Source organism: Heptranchias perlo, chromosome 36 (assembly GCF_035084215.1).
Source record: "Heptranchias perlo isolate sHepPer1 chromosome 36, sHepPer1.hap1, whole genome shotgun sequence".
Classification (NCBI taxonomy): domain Eukaryota; kingdom Metazoa; phylum Chordata; class Chondrichthyes; order Hexanchiformes; family Hexanchidae; genus Heptranchias; species Heptranchias perlo.
In genome coordinates, this window is record NC_090360.1 from 4,539,919 (window position 1) to 4,552,754 (window position 12,836).

Consider the following 12,836-nt stretch of genomic DNA (forward strand, 5'->3'; position numbering starts at 1 on the left):
TTCAAAAAAAAATTGTTTTTAAAGGATTTTATTGTGGAGTTGGAAAATGGATATTAAATCATGTGTTGATGTTTCATTGTGTTGTAATATCGGAAGTGTACAATCGGATTTATTTGGCACTGGCCTGAGATCTTACAATGAGGGCGTTGATGTGAAACCATATCCTAGGAAGAAATGGCTTCCTGATCACTAGATTGATGTTGGAAATGTTCCATTCGTTGTTTTGTGATCAAAATGTCCATTCCATTAAGTTTAATTTATTCAATTGTGAGTTTTGTAACAGACACATTAACTTATCGAGTAAGTTGTCACGATGTTCTGGCCATCATGAAGTGTGGGATAAGCTTGATGGACCAACTGGTCTTTTCCTGCCCATTGATTTTGTATGTTCATAAGTTGGGGAGTAATTCATGGTGTGATCTTTGAGCACATGACTGAAGGTGATGATAATGCACAGCACGCGCAATAAAATTGAGTTTTTTAAAATCTCGTCTTTATAGTTACCACGAATACTATGAAATCGTTGAGTTAAAAACTAAGTGATCTGTTAGTTGGAGATTGGTAGATATAAGCAGAAAGATGAGAGGGAAGGAGACTGGAGATTGTTGAGACCCACCACTGAAAATAGAGGATGGAAAGTAATGGATCGAGTTGGATCAGAAAGTCTGATTTTTTTTTCTCTCTCTTTCTTTAAACTAGAAAATGGCACAAAGACCTGGGAGGGAGAAAAAGGTCAAGAAATCAGGAATGGAATGACTGTGGGCAAACAGAAGAAGAGTGAGGGAGGAAAAGAGGACTAGGAAAAGAGTGAAAGTAAAACCAGGCAATTTTGACAAGTTCATTGACATTTCAATAACAGTATATATTACACCAATAAAGCTAATGAGTCTAGGGATATGATATAATCAAGGAGAGAAAAGATGGAAGGTAGATCTCGGCAGTGGGTTAGGGAGTATATGCCTTTGTCCCCTTCAGATTCTATTACTCTAACACTCTTTGTTGGTTTCCCATTCTTTTTTCAGAAACTCCAACTTTTCGAAAACTCTGCTGCACATATCCTCTCCCAAGCTAAAGTCCCATTTGTCCATCACACCCGTCCTCACTGGTTTCCTGTCCCCCTTTGTATTCAATTCAAGATCCTTGACCTTGTCCCAGTTCTTTGAGGACATAACGTACAGGGTGGATAAAGGGGAACCAGTGGACATAGTGTATTTAGACTTCCAGAAGGCATTCGACAAGGTGCCACATAAAAGATTATTGCTCAAGATAAAGAATCACTGGATTGGGGGTAATATTCTGGCATGGGTGGAGGATTGGTTATCTAACAGGAAGCAGAGAGTTGGGATAAATGGTTCATTCTCGGACTGGCAACCAGTAGCCAGTGGTGTTCCGCAGGGGTCGGTGCTGGGTCCCCAACTCTTTACAATCTATATTAACGATTTGGAGGAGGGGACCGAGTGTAACATATCAAAGTTTGCAGATGATACAAAGATGGGAGGGAAAGTGGAGAGTGAGGAGGACATAAAAAACCTACAAGGGGATATAGACAGGCTGGGTGAGTGGGCGGAGATTTGGCAGATGCAATACAATATTAGAAAATGTGAGGTTATGCACTTTGGCAGGAAAAATCAGAGAGCAAGTTATTATCTTAATGGCGAGAAACTGGAAAGTACTGCAGTACAAAGGGATCTGGGGGTCCTGGTGCAAGAAAATCAAAAGGTTATTTTGCAGGTGCAGCAGGTGATCAAGAAGGCCAATGGAATGTTGGCTTTTATTGCTCGGGGGATAGAATATAAAAACAGGGAGGTATTGCTGCAGTTATATATGGTATTGGTGAGACCGCACCTGGAATACTGCATGCAGTTTTGGTGTCCATACTTAAGAAAAGACATACTTGCTCTCGAGGCAGTACAAAGAAGGTTCACTCGGTTAATCCCGGGGATGAGGGGGCAGACATATGAGGAGAGGTTGAGTAGATTGGGACTCTACTCATTGGAGTTCAGAAGAATGAGAGGCGATCTTATTGAAACATATAAGATTGTGAAGGGGCTTGATCGGGTGAATGCGGTAAGGATGTTCCCAAGGATGGGTGAAACTAGAACGAGGGGACATAATCTTAGAATAAGGGGCTGCTCTTTCAAAACTGAGATGAGGAGAAACTTCTTCACTCAGAAGGTAGTAGGTCTGTGGAATTTGCTGCCCCAGGAAGCTGTGGAAGCTACATCATTAAATAAATTTAAAACAGAAATAGACAGTTTCCTAGAAGTAAAGGGAATTAGGGGTTACGGGGAGCGGGCAGGAAATTGGACATGAATTTAGATTTGAGGTTAGGATCAGATCAGCCATGATCTTATTGAATGGCGGAGCAGGCTCGAGGGGCCGATTGGCCTACTCCTGCTCCTATTTCTTATGTTCTTATGTTCTTATGTCCATAAATGCTTCAGTTGTCTTGCAACATCCTTTCTCTGCAATCTCATGTGGACCAAAATACCCTTCCAAACAGTGAACTCCTTTGGTTTCTGCCTCCTGCGCCTACTGCCCTCGCTTTGCCCCAACCATTGGTGGTAAGCTTTTAGCTGCCTTGATCCTTTGGAACTCCTTCCCTAAAACCTTCCATTCTCCTTCTTCCTCTCCTCCATTTTAAAAACCCCTCTTTGACCAAGCTTTTGGTCACTCCTCCGAATCTCTCCCTTCCAGCTCAATGTCCATTTTCCTTACATTTATTTATGAAACACTTTGGGACATTTCCTATGTTAAAGGAACTGTCGGGGCAAGTTGTTGCTAAATATGGGAGAAGAGGTTCAAGTGGAAATGTGAGGGACATAAACACCATAACAGAGTTGTGATTGGGACCAAGAAATTGTTGGGATTCATATTTCAGGTCTTTGAGTGGTGAGAAGGGTTAGCACAGATGGAGCATGAAAGAGATAATCAAATAGGCAAAGAGATATGGGAGGGGAGACCTGGTCTTGAATAGTAAAGTCTGAATCAAGTTGGATGGAAGGACAGGAGAATTTTTACTGAGTGCAGACTGCAAGGTTGAAATGCATAAGCTGCGCTGTCACTTTCTGGTCAAATCAAGTTGAATGTGTCCTCAAATCTTTTTATTTTAGCCATCTGAAGACTATTGTTGGCTTTAGATGTGTGGTAGCCATGAAAAAGCAAGAAGGAAAGTAATTGCTTGTGTTTGATCAGATGCCTTGGGTTATAACCACTTTTGGCAGGGTACCAATTTTGCTCTGCCAGTAGTCTGACCAGCTACCATCCTTAACTCCGATGGAGACAGTGCTAAGAACAAGCTGGGGGTATTCGGAATAGATAAGGCACTGACTGCATTCACTCAGCAATTCAAAACAAAGTTAAGAAGTCCGTAGAGGAGCTTTGGCAGAAATATTTAGTTGGTTGTTAAGACCTGGAGTATACTGAAGGAACAAACATGCCACCTTAGTCAGAGCTTGATGGATATAAACAGAAAAACAGTGAGAAGGAGTAAGATTAGTGTTAAGAAAGTGAACGTAGTAAGAAAAGAATTGAGTGCCAAGTTTATAAGGAGCATAGCTCTGACCCGGAATATTATAGGTCCATTTGTAACTAAAAAGCTCAAGGATTATAATGTATATGATTAATGGAAGCCAATATGGATTAAGCGCAGAATATTATGGCCAAGTTAAGAATATGGGAACAATCCAGGAAGTATACATATTTCAAAAGGCGTTTGATAAATTACATCACAAGCAACTGATACTAAAAGAGCTTATAAAATTTGGGGAGAGGATTCTGAAACTACCTCAATCATCTCGAAGGGAGAATGACTCCCAATGGTGGTTCATAAATGTCCTTATAAAATGTAATTGAAAAGCAGAAGTGTTTAGTTTGCCGATGTGACAAAATTAGTGGAAAATGTGTACCAGAAGTAAGTACTATTTAAAGAGATCTGGGGAGACACGGCCACGAGAATAATGACCAGCAAATTAGACTTTAAAGTGGATAAATGCAAAGTAGTGGGAGTGAGCATTTGGCTTAGTGGTAGCCTGGTCGGGGAATGCCTCGATTTTAAAATTCTCATCCTTGTTTTCAAATCCCTCCATGGCCTCGTCCCTCCCTATCTCTGTAACCTCTTCCAGCCCTACAACCCTCCAAGATCTCTGCGCTCCTCCAATTCTGGCCTCTTGCGCATCGCCGATTTTAATCGCTCCACCATTGGCGGCCGTGCCTTCAGCTGCCTGGGCCCTAAGCTCTGGAATTCCCTCCCTAAACCTCTCTGCCTCTGTCCTCCTTTTTTAAGATGCTCCTTTCACCTACCTCTTGGACCAAGCTTTTGGTCACCTATCCTAATATCTCCTTATATGGCTCAGTGTCAAATTTTGTTTGATAATGCTCCTGTGAAGTGCCTTGGAATGTTTTACTATGTTAAAGGCACTATATAAATGCAAGTTGTTGCTGTTGTATCCCTGTCTCTAAATCCGAAGGTGAAGGGTTCGATCCACACTCCAAAAGCCCCGGAGAGTGCAGACTAGAATATGGTCTCTAAATACTGGGTTAACATCAAGTGTCCATACGGAGTGACCACTGGCTCAGTGGTAGTATTCCCACCTATGAGTCAGAAGGGCTGGGTTCGGGCATCACTCCAGACAGCCCTGGCAAGTGGAGACTGGAGCACTGGCTCTGAATACTGGGTTGACGCATAACGGGGGTACTTGCGTCCGATGGTTGCAGGTGTCCTCCCCATCGTTAAGGTTAGGTAGAGCTCTTTACCCTTGGTTGCAGCCCACCCAGAGAAAATAAAAAACCATGAGGAAGGCAACAAGAAACCACCTCAGCTACTTTTACCCTTGTAAGTGGCTCAAGAATCTCGTGTTTGAGACTTGAGTTAGGACCTGCCCTGGGGCAAAACACAACGGATGGACAGAAATGCAAAGTCAAAGTGAAAATTATCAAGTTTGATGATTTAGAAGATGACTGGGTCAATTTTGATGCAGGGAAGGGACTCCTCAATGGCCGCAGACCCATCGTTAAAGGACGTAGCCGTCTGAGGGGGCAAAGATAATGGCTGCATATAGATTGCATGACACTCGTGCTAGACATGATGGCTCCTGGGCGCAGTGCAACCGGCTGTGAGCTGAATGTACCTAGAAGGACTCGCCAGTTTTAATTGGCGATCAGAAGACACATTAAAAATGAGTTTTCCCATCTGCCAATAGTAGTCATGCCTCAGTGTTCTATTCAGCTGGATGCACTGGATCCATATTTCCAGGAATTGGCATAACCTGCAATGTAAGAACAGCTAATGAACCTAGGATGAGTTGCCTTCATACAACAGCTTAATGAGACTGCATTTAATATGTTCCTTAAATGTCATCACACTATCCTTTATGGAAAATAAATGTGAAGCTGTTTTAGGAGCTAATTTTTTGTTACATACATAGGATTACATAGAGTAGGAACAGACTGGATGTTAGGTGGTTCTAATATTCCCAGAGGTGATGGAATACATTGCTGACTGGTGTGGTGGGTGGTGACTCCCTGCCTTGAAGGGAGAGCTGGACTGGTTCCTGACTGGGGCAGAAATTGCATCATATAGAAGGTAAGTGTCTTTATCGATAACACTTGTTCCTTGTGATCTCCTCGAATGGTTTCGATCACCTGAGGGGGTCGGAGAGGAATTTTCCAGAATATATTATCCCTTATTGGCCCTGGGTTTTTTCTCTTTTTTTGCCTCTCCCAGGAGATTAAGGGGGAAGGGGACACCCAGTGTCCTCGTCAAGCGCTCTCCGATCAGAAATAACACTGTTGGAGAGAAGACTAAAACCTCTACTTTGCAGCAATAACGTTCCTCAGCTCCAAACGCAGAAATGCACCCTCTACTCCATCAGTATCCTAACTTTTTTTTCCATTTCCATAAGACCATAAGAGATAGGAGCAGGAGTTGGCCATTCGGCCCCTCGAGCCTGCTCCGCCATTCAATGAGATCATGGCTGATCTGATTTTTACCTCAACTCCACTTTCCCGCCCTTTCCCCATATCCTTTGACTCCCTTGCTGATCAAAAATTTGTCTGACTCAGCCTTGAATGTATTCAATGACTCAGCCTCCACAGCTTTTTGGGTTAAAGAATTCCAAAGATTCACGACCCTCTGGGAGAAGAAATTCCTCCTCATTTCCGTCTTAAACGGGCGACCCCTTATTCTAAGACTATGCCCCCCTAGTTTTAGATTCCCCCATGAGGGGTAACATCCTCTCAGCATCTACCCTATCGAGTCCTCTCAGAATCTTGTATGTTTCAATAAGATCTCCTCTCATTCTTCTAAACTCCAATGAGTATAGACCCAACCTGTTCAATCTTTCCTCATAAGACGACCCTTCCATACCCGGAATCAAGCTAGTAAACCTTCTCTGAACTGCCTCCAATGCAAATATGTCCTTCCTTAAATAAGGGCACCAGAACTGTATGCAGTACTCCAGGTGTGGTCTCACCAGCACCCTGCACAGCTGTAGCATGGCTTCCCTGCTTTTATACTCCATCCCCCTAGAAATAAAGGCCAATATTCCGTTTGCCTTCCGGATTACCTGCTGCACCTGTATGTTGACTTTTTGTGTTTCATGTACGAGGACACCCAGATCCCCCTGTACCGCAGCATTTTGTAGTATTTCTCCATTCAAATAATATTTTGCTTTTTTATTTTTCCTCCCAAAGTGGATGAAAAATATAATCCTATGACCCCCCCACCCTTCTGAGCAAAACAGGCAGTTTGGCTTCAATTACAAGCCATTCTGTGCTGTGGGTCCGTTCTCACAGGAAACTGATTGAGAATGCCCAAATTGATGGGACCCTTACAACTACCAGATACAGGAGACATTCCTTTCATCCCCGTCAGTCTGTGCTGGGTTTGAATTCAGGTCCCAGAGGTGAAATGCTGGTTCCCAATTTACTTCATCAGTTATTTACATCATTTTTCAAACAATAGACTTACTTTGGTTGGAACCTTTTTCTGCTGATCAATTCAAGGAATGACAGTAATGTGGAACGGAAGACGCCACAACATTTTACACCCTGTACTGGCATTGAGCACTCCCAGGATAGATGCAAAATGGGGGTCCTCCTCATCTGCCCCCGAAATATGCCTTAACTCCAGCTTTGAAAGAGTAGAGGCACAACCATATATAAAGAGTTGGATTGGAGACATCAGAGCAAATTCGAGAGAAGTGGGTGGGGGGGGGGGGCAGAAACTTTGCCCAAAAGATATAGGGAGATTTGTCCCATTATCTAGCTCTTCTCCCTCCCCCTCCCTTTATGTCTGTGAATCAGTGATATTTCCCTTTCCCGCACCAGGTATCCTGAAGTCTTCCTGTGCGAGATTGCCAATTAGTACCAAATTGTGGGCAATTTTCTGCTGTCAATCTGTGCCCAGTAGAAACTGAGGCAAGACTGCCAAATCCAGTTTACATGTGGCTTCTACTGCCAGCAGAGAGGGGGCTGGTCTCAATCTCTTGTCCCAGAGGCAAGAGGATTACGCTCTAATGCTCTGTACCACTCCGTGCCATGTCTTCCTGCCATCTTTTATTCATTCCTTTTATTTTAAATAAGCATAATTTGCAATTAAATCTGTTCACTGCAAACATCCCTGACTCGATCAGAAGCCAATGTTTGTAGACTAAAGAATTCAGGAAGAATAGTGAGAAAGGGAAAAGGACGCCAAATGAAAAGGCACCAACAGATTTTGAAGCTGTGTTTTATTACTGTTATGGGAATAAATCTCTGCTCGTATTTCTACCTCGTATAAAAGTTCTTTTGCCCAGATTCCAAAAATCAAAATTGAGCAGCAGACCAGAGGTCGCTTTGGGAGAGATGTTACTTGAGGCTTTGTTTCAAAGGAACATTGGATCAGAAAATATCTGGAGAAGACAAGAAAGAGAATTCTGGATTTGGTTTCCTTGGTACGCTGATCAAACGATGCCAGATGGAGGATCTGTCTCCCAGCACCACTGGTGCCGACAGTGAGGTGTTTCTGAGTAACTGTGACTGGCTGACCTTTTTGCTGTTCCTTCCACCCCTTGTCAAAAGCTGCTTTCCACTGTCCCTTCTCCCACCTCCCCCTCGATTGTACCATGGCTCAGTCTGGAGACTTCTTACATGGAAATTCCATCCTACTGCTCGTTGCTCTCCCACAGTTTAAAGTTTTAAAGGTTCCTTTATGTCACTGCTGTCATAGGAGCAGGAGGAGGCCATTCAGCCCCTCGAGCCTCTTCTGTCATTCAGTTAGATCATAGCTGATCTGTATCTCAACTCCATTTACCTGCCTTTGATCCATGTTCCTTGATGCCCTTACTCAACAAAAATCTATCAATCTCAGTCTTGAAAATTTCAATTAACACGAGCATCACAGCCTTTTGTGGGGGGGGGGTGGGGAGAAAGTGTTCCAGATCTACGCTATCAAATCCCTTCTTCATTTCAAGCACCTTGATTAGATCACCCTTCAACCTTCTAAACGCTCGGGAATACAGGCCAAATTTATGCAACCTGTCCTTTATAATTAAGCCCTGATATCATTCTGGTGAACCTATGCTGCATCCCTTCCAAAGCCAATACTGTATATCTTTCCTTCAGCTCATGATGCATTGGTTTTGTGTAGTCCTTGGCACTCCTGCGCAAATCACCCAACCTACTCTCTTCCATAGGCTGTCGAGACTCACTTTTTGTGCAGTAGAAACAACTTCCTCTGTGAATCTTCCTCCATGGATCCTTTCAGCCGACAGGATTTGCATCCAAGAAGAACAGGAAATGTCCAGATCAGCATGTCACTCTTCAGTTCCTGATCGCTGCTGTCTGGCTAATGAGGCACTAATCAAGCACAGGCTGATCAGTTGTCTAAATATCAACTTCCTCCAATTCTGGCCTCTTGCGCATCCCTGATTTTCATTACTCTACCATTGGCGGCCGTGCCTTCAGCTGCCTAGGCCCTCAGCTCTGGAATTCCCTCCCTAAATCTCTCCACCTCTCTATCCTCCTTTTAATATGCTTTTTTATAGATGCATTTAAGGGGAAGCTAGATAAGCACACTATGGAGAAAGGAATAGAAGGAAATGCTGATCGGGTAAGATGAAGAGGGGTGGGAGGAGGCTCGTGCAGAGCATAAACGCCAGCATAAACCATTTGGGCCGAATGGCCTGTTTCTGTACTGTAGACTCGATGTACCTCTTTGACCAAGCTTTTGGTCACCTGTCCTAATATCTCCTGTATGTCTCTGTGTCAAATTTTGTTTGATAACACTCCTGTGAAATGCCTTGAATTTTACTACATTAAAGGCGCTATATAAATGCAAGTTGTTGTAGCGACAATCGGCATGGGGCATGACCGAGCTGGTGTGCAAGATGATGTGCGCGTTGATGAAAGATTGTTTCCAAGTTAACCCTCTGTGGCAGGCTCCATAATCTGATAACTGAACCAGGCAGGCCTGCAGTACTCGAGGCCACTGTTGATTAATCAGCCAGCCTGGCTCATTAGTGGGACCTGGGGGGATAGGTCTGTAAACTGAAGCTGGAATTTGTTCCCCTAAGTTCCAGGTAACCTACAGGCCAATGAAGGTAGGTGGTCCTCACAAAACAAAACAACCTGAAGCACATCTGTGTTCTGTCCTGGTAACCTGTGCAGTTTTAGTTGGTTGAATGTCAGCAGTTTCCTTGAGGATTCATAAGTCTTGGCTCCTGTCAATATGTGCCTAAGCTGTCTGGACTTGGATGTGTAGACTTGGTGTCAAAGAGCGGTTTTCTGTATTGGGCAAACAGAAACTCTCAGTAGCTTGGTTTAGAGACTCTAGCTTGAAAATCCAGATCCTTTTCAGTCAGGCACAACAGCTGACCAAAACAAAACAGCAGTCACAATCTACTAGATGCTGGATAGGAACAGGAGTAGGCCATTCAGCCCCTAGTGCCTCCTCCGTCATTCAATTAGATCATGGTTGATCTGTATCGTAACTCCGTCTACCCGTCTTGGTACTGTAACCTTTAATACCCTCGCCTATCAAAAACCTATCACTCAGTTTTGAAATTTTCAATTGACCCCCAGCCTCAACAGCTTTTTGGGGGAGAGAGTTCCAGATTTCCACTCTCCTTTGTGTAAAGAAGTGCTTCCTGACATCACCCCTGAACGGCCTGGCTCTAATTTTAAGGTTATGCCCCCTTGTTCTGGACTCCCCCACCAGAGGAAATAGTTTCTATCTACCCTAGCAACTCCATTAATCATCTTTAAACACATCAATTAGATCACCCTTTAATCTCCTATACTCAAGGAAATACAAGCCTAGTCTATGCAACCTAGCCTCATAATTTAACCCTTTTAGCCCTGGTATCATTCTGGTGAATCTGCGTTGCACTCCCTCCAAGGCCAATATATCCTTCCTGAGGTACGGTACCCAGAAATGAACGCAGTACTCCAGATGGGGTCTAAGCAGAGCTTTATATAACTGTAGCATAACTTCCACCCATTTGTATTCCAGCCCCCTTGAGATAAAGCACTCCAGGGTGGCAAAAATAGGCAATTCTGGTTCTAGACAAAATATAGTCATAGCAACGTCCCACTTTTACCATATTAAGACCTCTATTGTATTCTGAAACAAGTAGCATGTTTTGAGGTCTATTTTTGCTGCACAGAGATCACGCACATGGCTGTTGTTCAGAGCTAGAATGAAGAAAGTTATTCATCTTTGCTTCTGGCATTAATCGAGGAGCGTGGAAGTGACATTTAGTCAACCAAATAAACGAGCACTTGTCTCTTATTATCTTGATCTTTTCCCATGCTACTGTCCTAAGCTGATCAAAGGGCCCAGAAAAGAATGGACATTGGGAGGAGGGTTGAGGGGGCAAGAAGGCGGGGGGAGCAGGGAGGAGACTGAGAAAATTTAAGCAGAAGATTTGCTGTTCTTTTTCACGTGGTTAATACACATTTTTTTTCACAAACTATTTTTTTGCAAATGCCTCACATCACTCAGTCATTTAGAATTTGTAAATTGCTTCATTTGATAAATAATGTAAATTTGTTTAAAACTATTTGCAGATGAAACTGCACAATCATACATTTCATTTTGTCTTCAATAATTTAAAGCTTTAGGTACGAACATCGCCTCTTGTGAGCGAGGAACCAACATCCTAAATGAGTGCTTTACAAAACACATCAATGATTTTGCTATACCCCACCCACAGGGGAAATCTTCCCGTTTAGGTCTGTAACTATTAGATTTTTTACTTTCTAAATCAATTGAGGGAAAGATTGTACCTCATGAGCTGTGACTGAGTTTTTTATTCATCTGATGGTGTTATACAGGATATCGCTGATTCACAGACAATCAGTGTTACAGTTTCAATAATAGGACGATCCATCAGCTTTTAAAAGAGATTTCAATTGAAGGTCACGATTGCCAGGTAATATACACCTGAATTTTAATTGTTAGTGGATTAAAATTGGTCAGCAACACCAAACTAGAGAGCATGGTTAACTGTGGAGGAGACTGTGATTTCACGAGGACAAGGACAGGTTGATAGATTGAGCAGATAGATGTCAGGTGCAATTTTATACAGAGAAATGCGAGGTGCTGCATTTTGAGAGGAGATCTGCATTAAATGGTAAAGTTTTAAAAGCTGTGTAGGTGCAGATGTACAACTCTTTAAAAGTGGGAAAACAAATTGACAAAGTTGCCAACAAGGCGGCTCACCACCACCTTCTCGAGGGCAATTAGGGATGGGCAATAAATGCCGGCCTCGCCAGCGACGCCCACATCCCATGAACGAATAAATAAAAATAAATAAAAGTTGCCAACAAAGTAGTTGGGCTCCTACATTTTATAATTGGAGGCATGGAGTATAAAATCAAGGAAATAATGGTAACTTTTAAAACTTTACCATTTAATGCAGATGTTCCCAGATGTGAGGCGAGGAAAACACAAGTGGTGGAGAGTTTTGGGAAGAACGTTAAGAGGAGATCTAATAGATGTTCAAATTTGATAATGTAAATTAGGAAAAACGATTTCTACTGGCCACTGAGTCAGTAACTGGAGAGCATTGAATTTAAGATTATTTCTAAAAGAATAAAGGGAAAGGTTAGAAGATTTTTATTTTAGTGCAGAGGGTTGTTAGGACATGGGATCCCCAATCAAAAATAGTCAAGGAAGCAGAATCTATGATAACTTTTAAAAGGGAAGTAGATAAATATTTGAAAAAATTAAAAGGATTCAAAGAAAAGGGAGAGGAATGGGAGTAAGTGTAATGGGCTGAAGGGCCTCCTTCTGTGCTGTAAAATTCTATGATTCTAAATGTACAAACCAGCGAGTATTGCTCTGACCTCACAATGTGAGCAATGCGGTGACATGCAAAATGGTTGAAGATTCCCTCTGTCTTTTAATTTGAGACCAAAAGTCTTGGTCCAATATTTTTCTGATCCAAAATCTGATTCAAATCCAAAAAAAATATTGGTGCATTTAAATAGTAACCATGGCATGGTGAACAGCCAGAATATATTGAGTTTCTAAAGTCACTGCCACAGATCTAGTTTGATAAAGGCCAGTTTATACCCCGATTTACACAGTGGAAACCAAGATCTGAAAGGAGAACTGTATGTTTAACAACTGCACCATTTGTAACATGCTGGAAGTTTCCAGAATGTATAAAAAGTGACTGACTAGAAGGTTCTGTGGAGGTTTGATGGAGTCTAGTCAGCATGCACTGAGCCTGCAACCTTAGCAGACTCATGCAGAAGTCTGAAGATAGAAATGCCACTGTTGTACTGCAGCTTCTTGTTTATTTTTTTAAAAATCACGAGAACTGACTTGCTTTGTTCCAAGTAAAAAA